General features: G+C 43.1%; 2 non-coding genes across 2 annotated transcripts; both read right to left on the bottom strand.

Moving 5' to 3' along the window:
• Positions 1–179: 179 nt before the first annotated feature.
• TRNAV-UAC (transfer RNA valine (anticodon UAC)) lies at positions 180–252 on the bottom strand. Its single transcript has one exon. It is a non-coding gene; the product is annotated as a tRNA-Val (tRNA).
• A 4,229-nt stretch (positions 253–4,481) lies between these two features.
• Positions 4,482–4,554, bottom strand: TRNAV-UAC (transfer RNA valine (anticodon UAC)). Its single transcript has one exon. It is a non-coding gene; the product is annotated as a tRNA-Val (tRNA).
• Positions 4,555–16,109: the final 11,555 nt, after the last annotated feature.

The following is a 16,109-nucleotide window of genomic DNA, read 5'->3' as shown; positions in this document are numbered from 1 at the left end:
ACACAGCTGATGCAGCACCTCCAGCAGCCACTGGGGAATGTGCTCTGTGGCATGTCATGACCATGCCTGGGGAAAGACACACCACTATGGAAAATGAAGATGCCTTCTTTGCCTTCTGCGCAAACTGCTGCGTCTGTTCACTGTCTCTAGGAGTTGCGCTCAAAGGAATCACTCGGCATTGGTTCCACTGGGGCTCGAACCCAGGACCTTCTGCGTGTAAAGCAGACGTGATAACCACTACACTATGGAACCACCACTGCTCACTTACCACCGAATCACAGAATCACATAGAATGGTCGAGGTTGGAAGGGACCTCTGGAGATCATCTAGTCCAACCCCCCTGCTCAAGCAGGGTCCTCTACAGCATATTGCCCAGGATCGCGTCCAGGCGGGTTTTCAATATCTCCAGCGAAGGAGACTCCACCACCTCTCTGGGCAACCTGGTCCAATGCTCTGTCACCCTCACAGCAAAGAAGTTTCTCCTCGCATTCAGGTGGAACTTCCTGTGCTGCAGCTCCTGCCCATTGCCTCTTGTCCTGTCACTGGGCACCACGGAGAAGAGACTGGCCTCATCCTCTCGACACCCTCCCTTCAGATACTTGTACGCATTGATGAGATCGCCTCTCAGTCTTCTCCTCTCCAGGCTCAACAGGTCCGGCTCCCTCAGCCTTTCTTCACAGGAGACATGCTCCAGTCCCCTCAGCATCCTTACAGCCCTCCGCTGCACTCTCCCCAGGAGCTCCATGTCTCTCTTGTCCTGGGGAGCCCACAATTGGACACAGCACTCCAGGTGAGGCCTCCCCAGGGCTGAGGAGGGCGGCAGCACCACCTCCCTCCACCTGCTGCCAACACTCTGCCCAAGGCACCCCACGATACCCTTGGCCTGCCTGGCCACAAGGCCACATTGCTGCCTCCTGCTCAACTTGGTGTCCACCAGCACTGCCGGGGCCTTCTCGGCAGAGCTGCTTTCCAGCAGGTCAGCCCCCAGCCTGGACTGCTGCATGGGGTTATTCCTGCCCAGGGGCAGGACCCTGCACTTGCCTTTCTTGAACTTCACGAGGTTCCTCTCCGCCCAGCTCTCCAGCCTCTCCAGGTCCCACGGCCTTTTGGTGTGCCAGCCACTCCCCCCGCTTTCGTATCACCGGCAAACTTGCTGAGGGGGCACTCTGTCCCTTCCTCCAGGTCATCGATGAATACATTGAACAAGACTGGACCCAGCACTGACCCCTGCGGGACACCGCTAGCCACAGGCCTCCAACTGGACTCCGCGCCACCACTGACCACAACCCTCTGAGCTCGGCCATCCAGCCACTTCTCAATCCACCTCACTCTCCACTCATCCAGCCCCACACGTTCTGAGCTTACCTCAGAGCAGGTGATGGGAGACAGTGTCCAAAGCCTCGCTGAACGCCAGGCAGACAACACCCACTGCTCGGCCCTCCTCTACCCAGCCACTCATCCCATCACAGAAGGCTATCAGGTTGGTCAGGCATGATTTCCCTCTGCTGAATCCATGCTGACTACTCCTCGCCACCTTCTTCTCCTCCAGACGCTTAGAGATGACCTCCAGGAGGAGTTGTTGCATCACCTTTCCCAGGGATGGAGGTGAGGCTGGCAGGCCTGCAGTTTCCCTGGCTCCTCCTTCTTGCCCTTTTGGAAGACTGGCGGGACACTGGCTTTCTTCCAGGCCTCAGGCACCTCTCCCGGTCTCCAGGACCTTTCCAAGATGATGGAGAGTGGCCTAGCAATAACATCCGCCAGCTCCCTCAGCACTCGCGGGTGCATCCCGTCGGGGCCCATGCACGCGTGGATGTCAAGCTTGGACAAAAGATCTCTAACCCGATCCTCCTCCACCAAGGGAGAGTCTTCCTTTCTCCAGCCCTCCTCGCTTGTCCCCAGGGCCTGGAATTCCTGAGCACTGGCCGCAGCAGTGAAGACGGAAGCAAAGGCGGCATTCAATAACTCTGCCTCCTCCCTATCCTTTGTCACCAGGGCACCCGCCCCATTCAGCAGCGGGCCCACGTTTTCCCTCGGCTTCCTTTTGCTACTGAGGTATTTGAAGGAGCCCTTCTTGTTGCCCTTGACATCCCTTGCCAGATTGAATTCCAAAGGGGCCTTAGCCTTCCTTGCCGCTTCCCTGCACGCTCTGACAACGTCCCTGTAGTCCTCCCAAGTGGCCCGTCCCCTTTTCCACATTCGGTAGACGTCCTTCTCCTGTTGGAGTTTTGCCAGGAGTTCCTTGCTCATCCACGCAGGTCTCCTGCCCGCTTTGCTCCACTTCTTACTCAGAGGGATGCACCGATCTTGAGCCTGGAGGAGGTGATGCTTGAATATTAACCAGCTTTCTTGGACCCCCTCTTGCTGCTAGGGCCTGCACCCATGGCACTCCTCCAAGGAGGTCCCTGAAGAGGCCAAAGTCTGCTCTCCTGAAGTCCAGGGTTGCGATCCTACTCATTGCCCTGCTCCCTCCTCGCAGGATCCTGAACTCCACCATCTCACGGTCACTGCAGCCAAGGCTGCCCCCAGCCTTCACATCTCCAGCCAGACCTTCTTGCTTTGTTAGCACAAGGTCCAGAGGCGCACCTCTCCTCGTTGGCGTCGCCACCACCTGTAGCGACAAGTTATCCTCAGTGCTCTGCAGGAACCTCTTTGACTGTTTGCGCCTAGCTGTGCTCTCTTGCCAGCAGATGTCAGGGTGGTGGAAGTGTCCCAGGAGAACCAGGGCCTGTGATCGTGAGGCTACTTCCAGCTGTCGGTAGAAGGCCTCATCGACGACTTCCTCCTGATCAGGTGGCCTGGAGTAAACCCCCACAACAGCGTCGCCCGTTTCAGCCTGCCCTTTAACCCTTACCCATAGGCTCTCCACTTGCTCTTCATCCACCGCGAGGCAGAGCTCCACACATTCTAGTTGCTCCCTCCCATGAAGGTGGTGGCAACTCCACCCCCTCGCCTTCCTGGCCTCTCTTTCCTAACAAGCACATAGCCGTCCATGACAGCATTCCAGTCATGTGAGCTCTCCCACCATGTCCCTGTAACTGCAGTGAGATCATGGCCCTGCGACCGCACACACATCTCTAACTCTTCCTGCTTATTCCCCATGCTGCGCGCATTGGTGTGCAGGCATCTCAGAGAGCCAGTCGAGCATGTAAGCTTCCCAGGAGAGGTGCAAGAGGATCCTCCATAGCCATGTTCCATGCTGTCTCCCCTGGCTGCAGGCACCCGCTGGAGGCCTCCTGACTTGAGCGGTGTTTTACTGACTCCCCTGTCTCTATACCACTCCCCTTCCCCCATCTTGCCTAGTTTAAAGCCCTCCTTACCAGGCTGGCCAACCTGTTGGCAAAGACACGCGTGCCCCGCTTGGTAAGGTGGATCCCATCTCTCCCCATCAGCTGTTGATCTTCAAGCAGGGTCCCATGGTCATAGAAACCAAAGCCCTGCTGCCAGCACCAGCGGCGCAGCCAGCTGTTAACTTGGGAAATCCATCTACTCCTCCTCCCGTCCTTTTCCCCCACAGGCAAATTGAGGAGAAAACGACCTGGGCTCCCAGACCCTTGGCCACCATTCCCAGAGCTCTGGAGTCCTGTTTGATGGTTCCCAATTTGCCTTTCGTGTCGTTAGTGCCCACATGGAAGAGCAGCAGAGGGTAGTAGTCTAATGCATGGACAAGCCTTGCCAGTCTTTCCATGACAGCTCTTATTCGAGCCCCTGGCAGGCAGCAGACCTCTCTAGACAAGAGGTCAGGTCGGCAGGTAGGTGCCTCTGTCCCCTGCAGCAGGGAGTCACCCACAACAATCGCTCGCCGCTTCTTCCGGGGGTTCCCACATGGCACTGGGCCTGTCAGGCCAGTTGCCTCCCTTGGAGCCATGCCCAGCTCCTCCTCAGCTTGCAGGGCACTAAACTTGTTCCTCAAAGGCAAACCTTGAGGAGGAGCAAGAGCCTTTCTCCTTCTACGAGAAGTGACCAGTTTCCAGCCCTCTTCAACAGTGTTACGATGAACTGTCACGCACGGCACAGAGCCCTCCGACAACTCCACTGCAGTGGAGGGTGGGGACTCCTGGAGCTGCACAGTCTCCGAGAATACCCTGCCTATCTCCTGCTCATCTTCTCAGATGCTGCACAGCCTACTGACTTCCTCCCATAACTCCTTTACCTGGCGATACAACTGGTCAACCACAGCACACCCTCTGCAGGAGAGCTGACTGTCAGCCCAGGCCTCACAGAGAGGCCCCAGGCACTCCCTGCAGCCTGACACCTGCGGAGCTGCATCTGCTGTCAGAGGGTCTGTCTGGGTTGACGCCTCAGACACAGCTGATGCAGCACCTCCAGCAGCCACTGGGGAATGTGCTCTGCGGCATGTCATGACCATGCCTGGGGAAAGACACACCACTATGGAAAATGAAGATGCCTTCTTTGCCTTCTGCGCAAACTGCTGCGTCTGTTCACTGTCTCTAGGAGTTGCGCTCAAAGGAATCACTCGGCATTGGTTCCACTGGGGCTCGAACCCAGGACCTTCTGCGTGTAAAGCAGACGTGATAACCACTACACTATGGAACCACCACTGCTCACTTACCACCGAATCACAGAATCACATAGAATGGTCGAGGTTGGAAGGGACCTCTGGAGATCATCTAGTCCAACCCCCCTGCTCAAGCAGGGTCCTCTACAGCATATTGCCCAGGATCGCGTCCAGGCGGGTTTTCAATATCTCCAGCGAAGGAGACTCCACCACCTCTCTGGGCAACCTGGTCCAATGCTCTGTCACCCTCACAGCAAAGAAGTTTCTCCTCGCATTCAGGTGGAACTTCCTGTGCTGCAGCTCCTGCCCATTGCCTCTTGTCCTGTCACTGGGCACCACGGAGAAGAGACTGGCCTCATCCTCTCGACACCCTCCCTTCAGATACTTGTACGCATTGATGAGATCGCCTCTCAGTCTTCTCCTCTCCAGGCTCAACAGGTCCGGCTCCCTCAGCCTTTCTTCACAGGAGACATGCTCCAGTCCCCTCAGCATCCTTACAGCCCTCCGCTGCACTCTCCCCAGGAGCTCCATGTCTCTCTTGTCCTGGGGAGCCCACAATTGGACACAGCACTCCAGGTGAGGCCTCCCCAGGGCTGAGGAGGGCGGCAGCACCACCTCCCTCCACCTGCTGCCAACACTCTGCCCAAGGCACCCCACGATACCCTTGGCCTGCCTGGCCACAAGGCCACATTGCTGCCTCCTGCTCAACTTGGTGTCCACCAGCACTGCCGGGGCCTTCTCGGCAGAGCTGCTTTCCAGCAGGTCAGCCCCCAGCCTGGACTGCTGCATGGGGTTATTCCTGCCCAGGGGCAGGACCCTGCACTTGCCTTTCTTGAACTTCACGAGGTTCCTCTCCGCCCAGCTCTCCAGCCTCTCCAGGTCCCACGGCCTTTTGGTGTGCCAGCCACTCCCCCCGCTTTCGTATCACCGGCAAACTTGCTGAGGGGGCACTCTGTCCCTTCCTCCAGGTCATCGATGAATACATTGAACAAGACTGGACCCAGCACTGACCCCTGCGGGACACCGCTAGCCACAGGCCTCCAACTGGACTCCGCGCCACCACTGACCACAACCCTCTGAGCTCGGCCATCCAGCCACTTCTCAATCCACCTCACTCTCCACTCATCCAGCCCCTCACGTTCTGAGCTTACCTCAGAGCAGGTGATGGGAGACAGTGTCCAAAGCCTCGCTGAACGCCAGGCAGACAACACCCACTGCTCGGCCCTCCTCTACCCAGCCACTCATCCCATCACAGAAGGCTATCAGGTTGGTCAGGCATGATTTCCCTCTGCTGAATCCATGCTGACTACTCCTCGCCACCTTCTTCTCCTCCAGACGCTTAGAGATGACCTCCAGGAGGAGTTGTTGCATCACCTTTCCCAGGGATGGAGGTGAGGCTGGCAGGCCTGCAGTTTCCCTGGCTCCTCCTTCTTGCCCTTTTGGAAGACTGGCGGGACACTGGCTTTCTTCCAGGCCTCAGGCACCTCTCCCGGTCTCCAGGACCTTTCCAAGATGATGGAGAGTGGCCTAGCAATAACATCCGCCAGCTCCCTCAGCACTCGCGGGTGCATCCCGTCGGGGCCCATGCACGCGTGGATGTCAAGCTTGGACAAAAGATCTCTAACCCGATCCTCCTCCACCAAGGGAGAGTCTTCCTTTCTCCAGCCCTCCTCGCTTGTCCCCAGGGCCTGGAATTCCTGAGCACTGGCCTTACCAGTACATTAATTCAATATTTGTCTTATTTGGAAGCTTTAAGACCATATTAGGCAGTCTCATATCTTGAGATAATGCTTTGCTCCAAATTTTTATGCTTTTCATTTTTTGATTGTCCAAATTCCACCTCCGCCTCCCCCCCACCCTGGCTCCTTCCCCCTGAAAACTCACATAGTTTCAAAAGTTGGGATTTTGCTTCTTTATGAGGCCTAGTCTTGACTTGACTATCGGAGCAATATGGCCTGAAGAAAAGTTGAACTGCAGAGCTTGCAGATAAGTATCCAAAAAATGATAGTTTGAAAAAGATACAAAAGTATTTTCTGATTTTTTTTTTTTATGATTTTGACCTAATTTTTTCCACTGGTCTGTTCATACGGAATCCACAGTTGCTGAAGTTTCTGTTTCTACAAGCTGCAAATCAACAGTGAAATCATTTTCTTGTTCATATGTATGATAATGGTAGTAATAGTAATAACAGTAGTGCTCAGTATTAGCTGTAGAATTGGTACAGACTACAAAGGTACATGTTAAGGTACATGTCTATGTACGTAGACAACATCTGAAGAGGGACATGATCTTTCCTAAAACTAAATGAATCAATGATGAAAATTAGTAGATCACTTTAACAAAGCAGTAAAATTTATATGAACTTTTCAGAATTTTTATTGCTATTCTTAATCTCATTAAAGTCCTTTTTTCTAGCAGTCTGGATTTTTGAAGACAATTCCTTCATATTTGAATATGTATCTTTTTATATTTCAGATCTAAAGATTCACACTGGAAGATCCTGACTAGTTTACTAAAATATAAGGGTGAATCATTATTATTGCTATCAGTTCATGAAAGATGGACAAGTAAGACTAATTAACTGAGAACACTGATAAACATAAAACTCATCTTTCAGTTTCCTGTATTTCATCTGTTTCATGATATAGACATGAATTTTCATGCCAAAATGGTTACTACTGCAACCGTGCTTTTTTGGCCTTGTCTCTATAATGAGATTCAGAATCTAGGGCAAAATTCATTTTCTTTAATATTTAGCACTTAGTGGATATACATATATCAGAGACCTTTTCTCATTCTCAAAAAAAAGAAGAAGAACATCTAAGGGACAGATCAGATCCTTAGTGGACTGAATTACTTCAGCCCTAATTTAGCTGCTTTCATTTCTGCCCTAAAGTCAGGTCTTACCATTCAGAGCGCTTAAAGTTGTGCTGAAACTCCTTATTTAGTTCATGAGTCTATTGCCTCAAAAAGAGATCTCTGTAGAATGGTATATTAAGAAGGGGTTTTTTTTGTAAAGAAATGTTGATAATTGATATCTTAAATCTGTCTCCTTTGTTAAAAAAAGATACTTATTTTTTTTCGATGTGCATATAAAGGCTAGTGATTGTAAAAAGCAGCCGAAGCTTCTGGACTTGAAGCCTCAGGGGATTACTCCCTTCCCTGCCGGCTAGCAGGGAGTCTGCCGTGGTTCCCCCAGCCAGGTCCCCCCAGCAGCCAGGCTGAGCATTCATTCCCCTTAGGCACACAGATACAAACGCACTCGATGCAGACACAGCCAGGCACAAACAGATCAGTACAGACGGGGGAACGGCACGTTTACAGGCGCCCGCGTAAGCACAAACAGCACGCAAATAGACCTGAGCAGTATGAATGGCATGGTTCCTCTTCCAGATTTACAGGAACTGACACGTTTTAACTCACATGCATACCCACATTTGCCAGTCCCTAAAGCTAACTTTAAGATCATCCAGTATCTATACCCAGACCCTGGGCTCATTTCTCCAGCTTAGAGGTTGAGTCTTTCCAGATGCAGGCCTCCTCTTGATTTGAAGTCCACTGTCAGAAGTGCACATGCATCTCTCTCAATTAACTTGCAAGTACACTTACGCTTGTGGGTCCCTCAGGCACTGGCCAGGACTTCAGATCCTTCTCAAATAAACAAACTACTTCTAATTAGTTTTTCACCACTGGTCACAGTTTTGCTATATCCATACCCAAATTTATTATTTTTAACAGGTAATCTTGGCCTTATATGGGTAGCTAGATATTAATGGTCTTGCAAGATTATACTCCCCACAAGGTTTCCAATATTCCCCTTCAATTATCTATCAAGTTTTTCTATTGCTTAATAAACATCTCACCCTTTATTAAACTATGGATATCCAGTCATTTCCCATGGTGCTCTGTATAACTTGTCAAACAGTCAGCCCATCAACTTTTTATGTCATGCTTAGTAGTTTTTCATGTTCTGCTCAGACAGCTTAACCTCAGGGCAGGGCCTCACCATCTTCCTGCAGCCTCAGCAGCAGCCCCATTGTTTCCTAGTGCTCAAAGCACAGGGGTCTTAAGAAAGCTGGATTCAGTTGTGCCTTCACCTGTAGAATTCAGATTCATCTTTCTTTATTTTGTCTCAATACTATAAAAAATACCACTATCCCAACTGTCACTTCTTTTTTTCCCCAAAAATTTTGAGCAAACTGTGTATTGTCCTTTCTTGTCCTTGTATGTTCTTTATGGAGAGTACCCAATGATATTTTTGAGAGATTCTCACATCTTGATAATCAAAACACCTTTTTCACCATTATGGGTATATGCAGTCATCTTCCATTCATATCTATCCACTTTCACAAACACAATTTTCTGAGCCTGAAACATTGTCATTGCTCTACCTCCTCTACCACATCAAAATATCTGTTTGACATCACTTTCAAAACCTTTTTATTCTCATTTCACCTTGCAGGTCTCAGTTAGCACTAACTAATGAATTTCCATCTGCAGCTGACCTTTCATGCTGGTCTCTTTCTTTCTCCTCTTCTATTTTCAGACTAGCACTTCACACTTTTTATTATACTGCTCCTAACACTTAAAAGGAGATGCCAGTCAACATTGACTGAGATCTGTTAGCATCCTCTGAAATCTTCATTAAAAATAATTTTCAGTGAAATGCCTACAGAAATCAAATCTTATTAAATTTAAGGGGTTAATGGACAAGTTATTCTGCATCTGTGCTTCGGTGACTAGTATTTTTCTGCAGTCTCTTGTCTTACACAATGAGTATACACTCTTAAGGGTAGTCACAGTATCACTCAGTATCACAAAGATACCTGTTCATCTACATGCTCAGAATTCTTGCTAAGTTGGGCACCTACAAGATAAGAACATGTAGTTAGTCTCTATAGTCTGCTAAAAAAAAGAAAAAAGAAAACCTGTTCCGCGTCACATAAGAGATTTTTTTACTGAAACGAGGCAGAGAAATGAGTTTTCCTGTGATTGGGTCTGTTGATCTATTCTCTTAGTGAAATTCTTTTCTCATCATTCCCACTTCTGCATGGATGAGCATGTGATCATGAAAACACTGCTAAGTCATTCACTGGGGTCTATCCTTTTTTTTTTTTTCTTATTGAAATAATAGAAGAGTAAAACAAGTGTGTAAATTTTTGTAAGGATTTTAATATGTATATACTTGCTGCCTGAAGGTTTGTGTTTTTTTGCTTGGCACCTTAGAGAAACATGATAAGTTTGTTTACTTGTTTGATTGTTTCAAATTTAACTGTCAGAAAATATGGACTGTCTAAATGTTGGGGCTTACCTCTACAGTCAATACCTACATGTTTAAAACATATATATAACAAAATCTTTATTCCTCTGCTGATCTTTTAGGAATATGTGACTTTTTTGTGTTATTTTTAAAAGGGATCTTTTTTCCAACTGATGCACTTAAAATGTACTATAATGGTATTCCCATCACTAGAGTGAACGTTGTATAAAGAAGTATGGCGTTCATACATAATATGTGACATCTCTGATCACTCTTGTGCAGGTGATGCATTGGTGTACACGTACATGTATATGTCTGAAAAAATAGCTTTTTGTTGCAAGAAAAGATAATGATCGCAGTCCCTTAATAACTACTGATATCTTATTATCCAGGAGAAAATTCACATCTGTGCTAAGAAGTCTTTTTTATTGCTTTTCCTCCTTTCTAGATACAGTTCACTCAGCAGCTATTCTGCCATTGTTGGTTGTCATGTTTTCAGGATGACTTCACATTCAGGTTATTTTAAGTTTCTATCAGATATTCATGCTTCATTAGAAAATACTTCTCTCCTCGTTATGACATCATATAATTCAATTACCCTAAAATGGACTGAAATCCTCCTCTGTTCCCTACCTATCCTCTATCCCATCTATGTCATGATAGCAAGCCCAACTAAGTTCAATGTGTGTAAGCTTTTTCACTCAAGATATGGTGCCAGTGGCTGACAAAAAAAAATTTCAAAGAGTAAAAGAAAGATTTCTTCACTTCAACAGAAATAGCAGTGCTCTTTAGTGATACATATATATATATATATAAATATATATATATATATGTGTGTGTGTGTGTGTGCGTGTGTGTGTATATATATATATATATATATATATTTATATTTATATATTTATATGTTTATATATTTATATATGAAAAAGCCCTCATGCTCATGGCCTCTGGACACTTACCTTTCTTTGCAAGCTTTTAAATTTTTTTTCATCTGAGTTAATCACATTTTATGTCTGGAAAGAAACTGCTTTGCTCTGGCAGTGTCTCTTGGACTCTTTTTTTCTTTCTCTCACACACACACTTTAATGAATTCACATGTACATACATACGTTACTTTTACAGTATTTCATCTTTCCTGTCTAATCCAGAAGTTTAAAGGTTTTGCAGTTTCCTTTGATACTAGGTTTAGTCCTAAGAAAAATAAATCCTGTTTCCCAGATGAAACCAGGCAGGGGTATATTCCTATTAACAGCTTTTCCATGGTTCTGTCAAAGACTTTTGGTATCCCTATCTTTGTTATTGTTTCATTTCTTGTTCATTTCAGTCTAACAGGCTCTGTCTGAATTAATTCTGTGCACTGAGAATAATATTAATCTTTTAAACAAAGTTATATAGAATATATTTTCACATTTCTTTGTATGCAGAAAAGTACTTTCTAAATATTTTTTTCTTCAGAAACTGGTTTTATTTTCTACTGTAATACAAATATAAATGCAACAAAACACCTGGATCTGATGTTAAACACGAAAGCCATAGACTTGCACTTATTACTTTAAGTAACTTTTGGAGGTTTACTGTTCCACAGAGCAGTTGATTCCCATGCTTTTTTACCTATTTGCTTGCTTTATTTACTTGCAGCTGATAGCCTGCCCAGCCCGGATATGAGAGTTTTGTGTTTAAAGACCTTACAAGGTTCTCTGTCCCCACCTCCACTGCATTTGGCATTCAGTTACAGCAAATATCTGTGCTAACTTCATCCCTCTTTATGCATCACAGCTCCAGAGTTAATTGCTTAATTAATTTTACCGTACTGTAGTTACATGATTACACTTTGCAACTGTGTGGCTGAGACTGGTAATGGTATCAGAAATACAACTTTGTGGGGAAAATACATAAGTGTTTTGGTAAATGATTAAGTGAGTTCTCAGTGACTCCCTTTCTTTTTATAGGTTATTGTTTTAAAAGGAAAGGTTTATGGAAAGCTTATAATTAAATTCTGTCATTCATTTGAAACTTTTTAGAAAGCAAAAAGGAATTCTTATTTTTAACTGATTCCATACTGACACAAATAAGAAATAATCTGATTATAAGACAACGTAATACATCCCTTGTGGTTTCATCTCACAGAATGAAAATATCATTGTCCAGGCCAAATTATAGTAAATTACAAGTATGCTATGAACTTTAAAAGCTAGAATATTATTTAAATTGAAATAATCTTTAAAAATATAGGAATATTATAATTCATCTCTATTATAAAATACTTTCAATTAACAGGTTAAAGTAAGGTGAAAAGAGAAGTTCAGAGGTATAATCTTGCAATTGCATTACTCTGGATGAGGTTCTGTAAGATTATGATTTTGCTCTTTTTCTGTATAGGTAGCCTATACAGAAAAAATACACAATTTGCAAAATGTAAATATTTGCAGAATGCCTGACAATGCTGCAGTTTGTGCTCCGTATTAAACATCTTTGTGGGACATTTCAGAGTGAATTAGAGAAAAGTATGACCTACTCAAACTTAAAACCTGGAATCCTTAAACAACTGAGGATCCCAAAGCAAGTTTTATCCCTTGACCATTCCTTATTCTGAGCTTCACGTTCAGACCTGCAATGAGATTTGTCCCAGATTTGTTTTCTTTTACTCCACATCTTTGATAAAGATTCAGATCACTGCATTTAACATTTTAATACATTCCTTTTTACCTTAGGTTTTACTTAGTAAAATCCAACCTGCACAGTGATTCATCAGCTTGTTTAAATCATTTTCTTTTTCTCTTCACCTTCACTCACATCAATGAAACAAAGGATCTAATACTTGTTAGTTATTTCTGTCTTTTAAGTAGTTATTAAAACAGCAAAATTCACTCATTTAACAATGTTGATAAGCTTAACAAAACTGAGAAAAATCAAAGCCCAATCTGAGTTTCTATATCTGTTCCCATTTGATACTCTATTGTATAAACATAGATATAAATTGAATAAGAGTTAAGAGAATAAAACAATGTAACTGTTGAAGTACCTTTTCATGTAGCTTTTATTTATTTATTTATTTATTTATTTATTTTCTTGCTTTATGCTCCAGAAAGGACATGTAAGTACTATATTAATTACTAATTCTATTGGCACAATATCATATCAATCTTCAGTGGAGATCAGCCCTTGAAAATGAAGGATGACGTTCCACCCTGTCAGTATGTATGTGACGTTATTAGCACTAGTGCTATTATAGTGGATTTCAAAGACTTTTCACATGCTATACTAGTATGTCAGCAACAAAATGTATGTGATGTGTATTAACCAGCATTGTGCTACTGATATAATTATTCTAACAGTTAGTGGTTGAAATGAATTCAAATTGCATAACTTCAGGCAACAACAGTGTGGTTAACTATATTTGAAGCAGTCATCTAGGCACTGTGGTATCAAAGAGAAATAAGACAGTTCTAGAGAAATATTATTCTAATATATATTCTATATATTCTATATATTCTATTCTAATGGAAATATTATTTCCATTCAAAGGGAAACCTGCGATTAGATTATTTATTCCTTCTAAGTGCTTATTTCTGGCCATTAATCACATTGAAGAAGCCTGTGATCTTTTCTCACATTTGACATTTTATAATTTCAAGAGATCTCTACTCTTGCACTAATGAATAAATTGAAAAACTTGCAAAACTTCTTTATGCTTTTTGTGTCCTGACTGATAACCAAAATTCTGAAGACACCACTTAAGCAGACTGAATGTTTTTATTTTAGAGAGATCTGACTAGCTCTCTATGTTCCATTAGTTATTTTGACCAGATACCCATTTCACTGCCTGCACAAAGATATCTAATGCCTTTCAAAATTTGAGGACCTCCAGGCTGCTACAAAGAGTGCCAGTCAATTGCATGTCCCATGTCACTCTGCCTGTCTTCTGTATGTATCCTAGATGACTTATGGCTTCCCAGCTGGAACTAGTTGCATTTGTTAAGGGAAACAAAATCAGGACATTAAACTCCCCTTACTAACACAGGAGCTTAGAAACTTAGCTCATACGCAGATGCCACGGACATTACATTTACTTGATTCTCAAGCAGAATCTCAGGTCATATGGACCTATACCCTATTTATTATAAAACTTTGAGGGAGAAATCTTAGTGAAAATTCCTGGTGTATAGCCAGCTTCTGACTTTTTCCCCCCTTGATCTTTTTAAGGCAAAATTTCCATTTTTATTTGAATTATATCTGAATATTTGATCTGAATATTTAATATGTAATACCTCTAGTAAGAGTAAATCCAAGGGACTATGCTACGTAAGTAACACTGTTTAAAAAGGTGTAGTTTATCAATTCAGTCCATACCTTTGGCTAAAAAAGAAAAGAAAAAAAATATTTATGATGGTAATAGTGGCTGATAAACCAACCTGAAGAACAGAAATTTTCATCTAGTATCATTTTGAATAGAGTTAGAAACATAATTAGTCTTCTTGATTTAGCAGCTTTCATAGATTTGTCGGCATAAGAACTTTTCACTCTGTTTTCTGATTTTCCTGAAGAAATAAGGGTGAATGTAGGATAGTGTATTGGGCAGATAGTGTGAAAAAAATGAAATCAGAAGGTGTAATATTATTTAATAAATTTGAAATAATGTTGCTCTGGAAGCTGCCAGATGGTCTTGATACATTTAGTTTAACAAATTTTGTTATGCTGACTGCCTAGGATGTTAAGTTTTAGAGGATCACAGTATTTGCAGGAGTCCAATTCCTTAGAGGAATATTTAAGATAGAATCAAGGGGAAAAGAAAATGTATAAAATGGGACATACAGAAACGATTGTAGATCAACAAACAATAGTAAGATATTAAGAAGATGAAAGAATGAAGCAGAGATAATATGATAATGAGTGAACAAAAGTTGTAAGGATTTATTTAGACACAGCATTTAAGATACACTGTAAAATATAGTGCACAGCTACTGTACATGTGTGCGTATGTGCATATACACATTTGATGGAGCAGGAATAATGTCTTAGAGATCCGATTTACATTTTCTTTACCACTTTGCATGCAATGTAAACCTTACTGGAGCTATAAATACATTATTATTTTCATCATTATCTTTTGTTTTAACTGCAGTATTGTTAATGTCTGAATGCTAATATATCTGAAATCAGAACAGTAATTTTTAATGAGTGCATCTTGTAGTACTCAGTACTGTTATTTACTGTTAATTTGCTAAATATGCATAAATCATTTTGTCAATATACTTGGAAAATAATGATAAAAATAAAAGGCTAAATAGAATGATAAAAAATATAATACATGTAGTTAATAATGAGAGTTTTCACTATAGGGATGAGTACAATTGGTTGCTGAAATGCTTTATTGAATCAATATTTAACAAGCAACTAGACAGCAGTTTCATCAAGATCTATTGCAATTTTTGATCTTCGCCGTTTGTGTTAGGTAGGCTAAACCTGTAAAATTCTTGTAATAGCCTTTAAGTAAGACAGGCTTTCCGTTCTCAGGCTATTCCAACTACTTTGCTACATTCTGTACCTAGAATTCTTCTGGATGTTTCCGGGTGAGATGTCACCAAGTTGTCATACTATGGTAAGATATTATGGCTATCCGGAACTAACATTCACTAGAGCTTTTCCTAGAGTGACATCACCATAAGAAACATTTCATCTGTTGATTTTAATGTCTTATAAACTATAGCATTTTGAAATTTCCTTTATATTTTTTAATTTACTCATAATCTCTGTAATTTCATCTTTTCTTTCTAGGCGTTCTGTTAACTTTGCACATCTGTGGAGGTTTTTCCATTTGTGTTTTGTTTTGTTTTGTTTTTAGTCTAGGTAAGTCTGAATTCTCTTTCCACTTCTGCTTCTCTCCTTTGGAGTCTCCTTTTCCACTTTATCCTTGCTAGTTTTAGCATTTTTAACTTAGATAAATTCTTTTTCCGCGCTGGAGTCATGATCTACTTAGTTTATACTAGGGGGAGGTGTCTGATTAGATCAAGAAGCTTTCTTGGTACTTTTAAAATTCAAGATTTAGTTTATCTTCCACTTGAATAAAATCTTTCAAGATCATTCAATCCGACTTTATATTATTAATTCTCCTTTATTATCTTCATTGCTTGCCAAAGACAGATCCAAATAGTGTTTCTTCTAGTTTATTCATTGACTATTTGATGAAGAAATATATTGCCTATCACATCTACAAATAACCATATAATACTGTTAATGACATTCGTTCTCTCTATATAATCTTGTATTCAACAATCTTTCTAGGCAAAATCCTTTGGTAAGAATGCGAATATATAGAAACTACTGCAAACTTCT

This window comes from Struthio camelus, chromosome 1, assembly GCF_040807025.1.
Source record: "Struthio camelus isolate bStrCam1 chromosome 1, bStrCam1.hap1, whole genome shotgun sequence".
Classification (NCBI taxonomy): Eukaryota; Metazoa; Chordata; class Aves; order Struthioniformes; family Struthionidae; genus Struthio; species Struthio camelus.
This window is presented reverse-complemented; position numbering and strand designations above follow the sequence as displayed.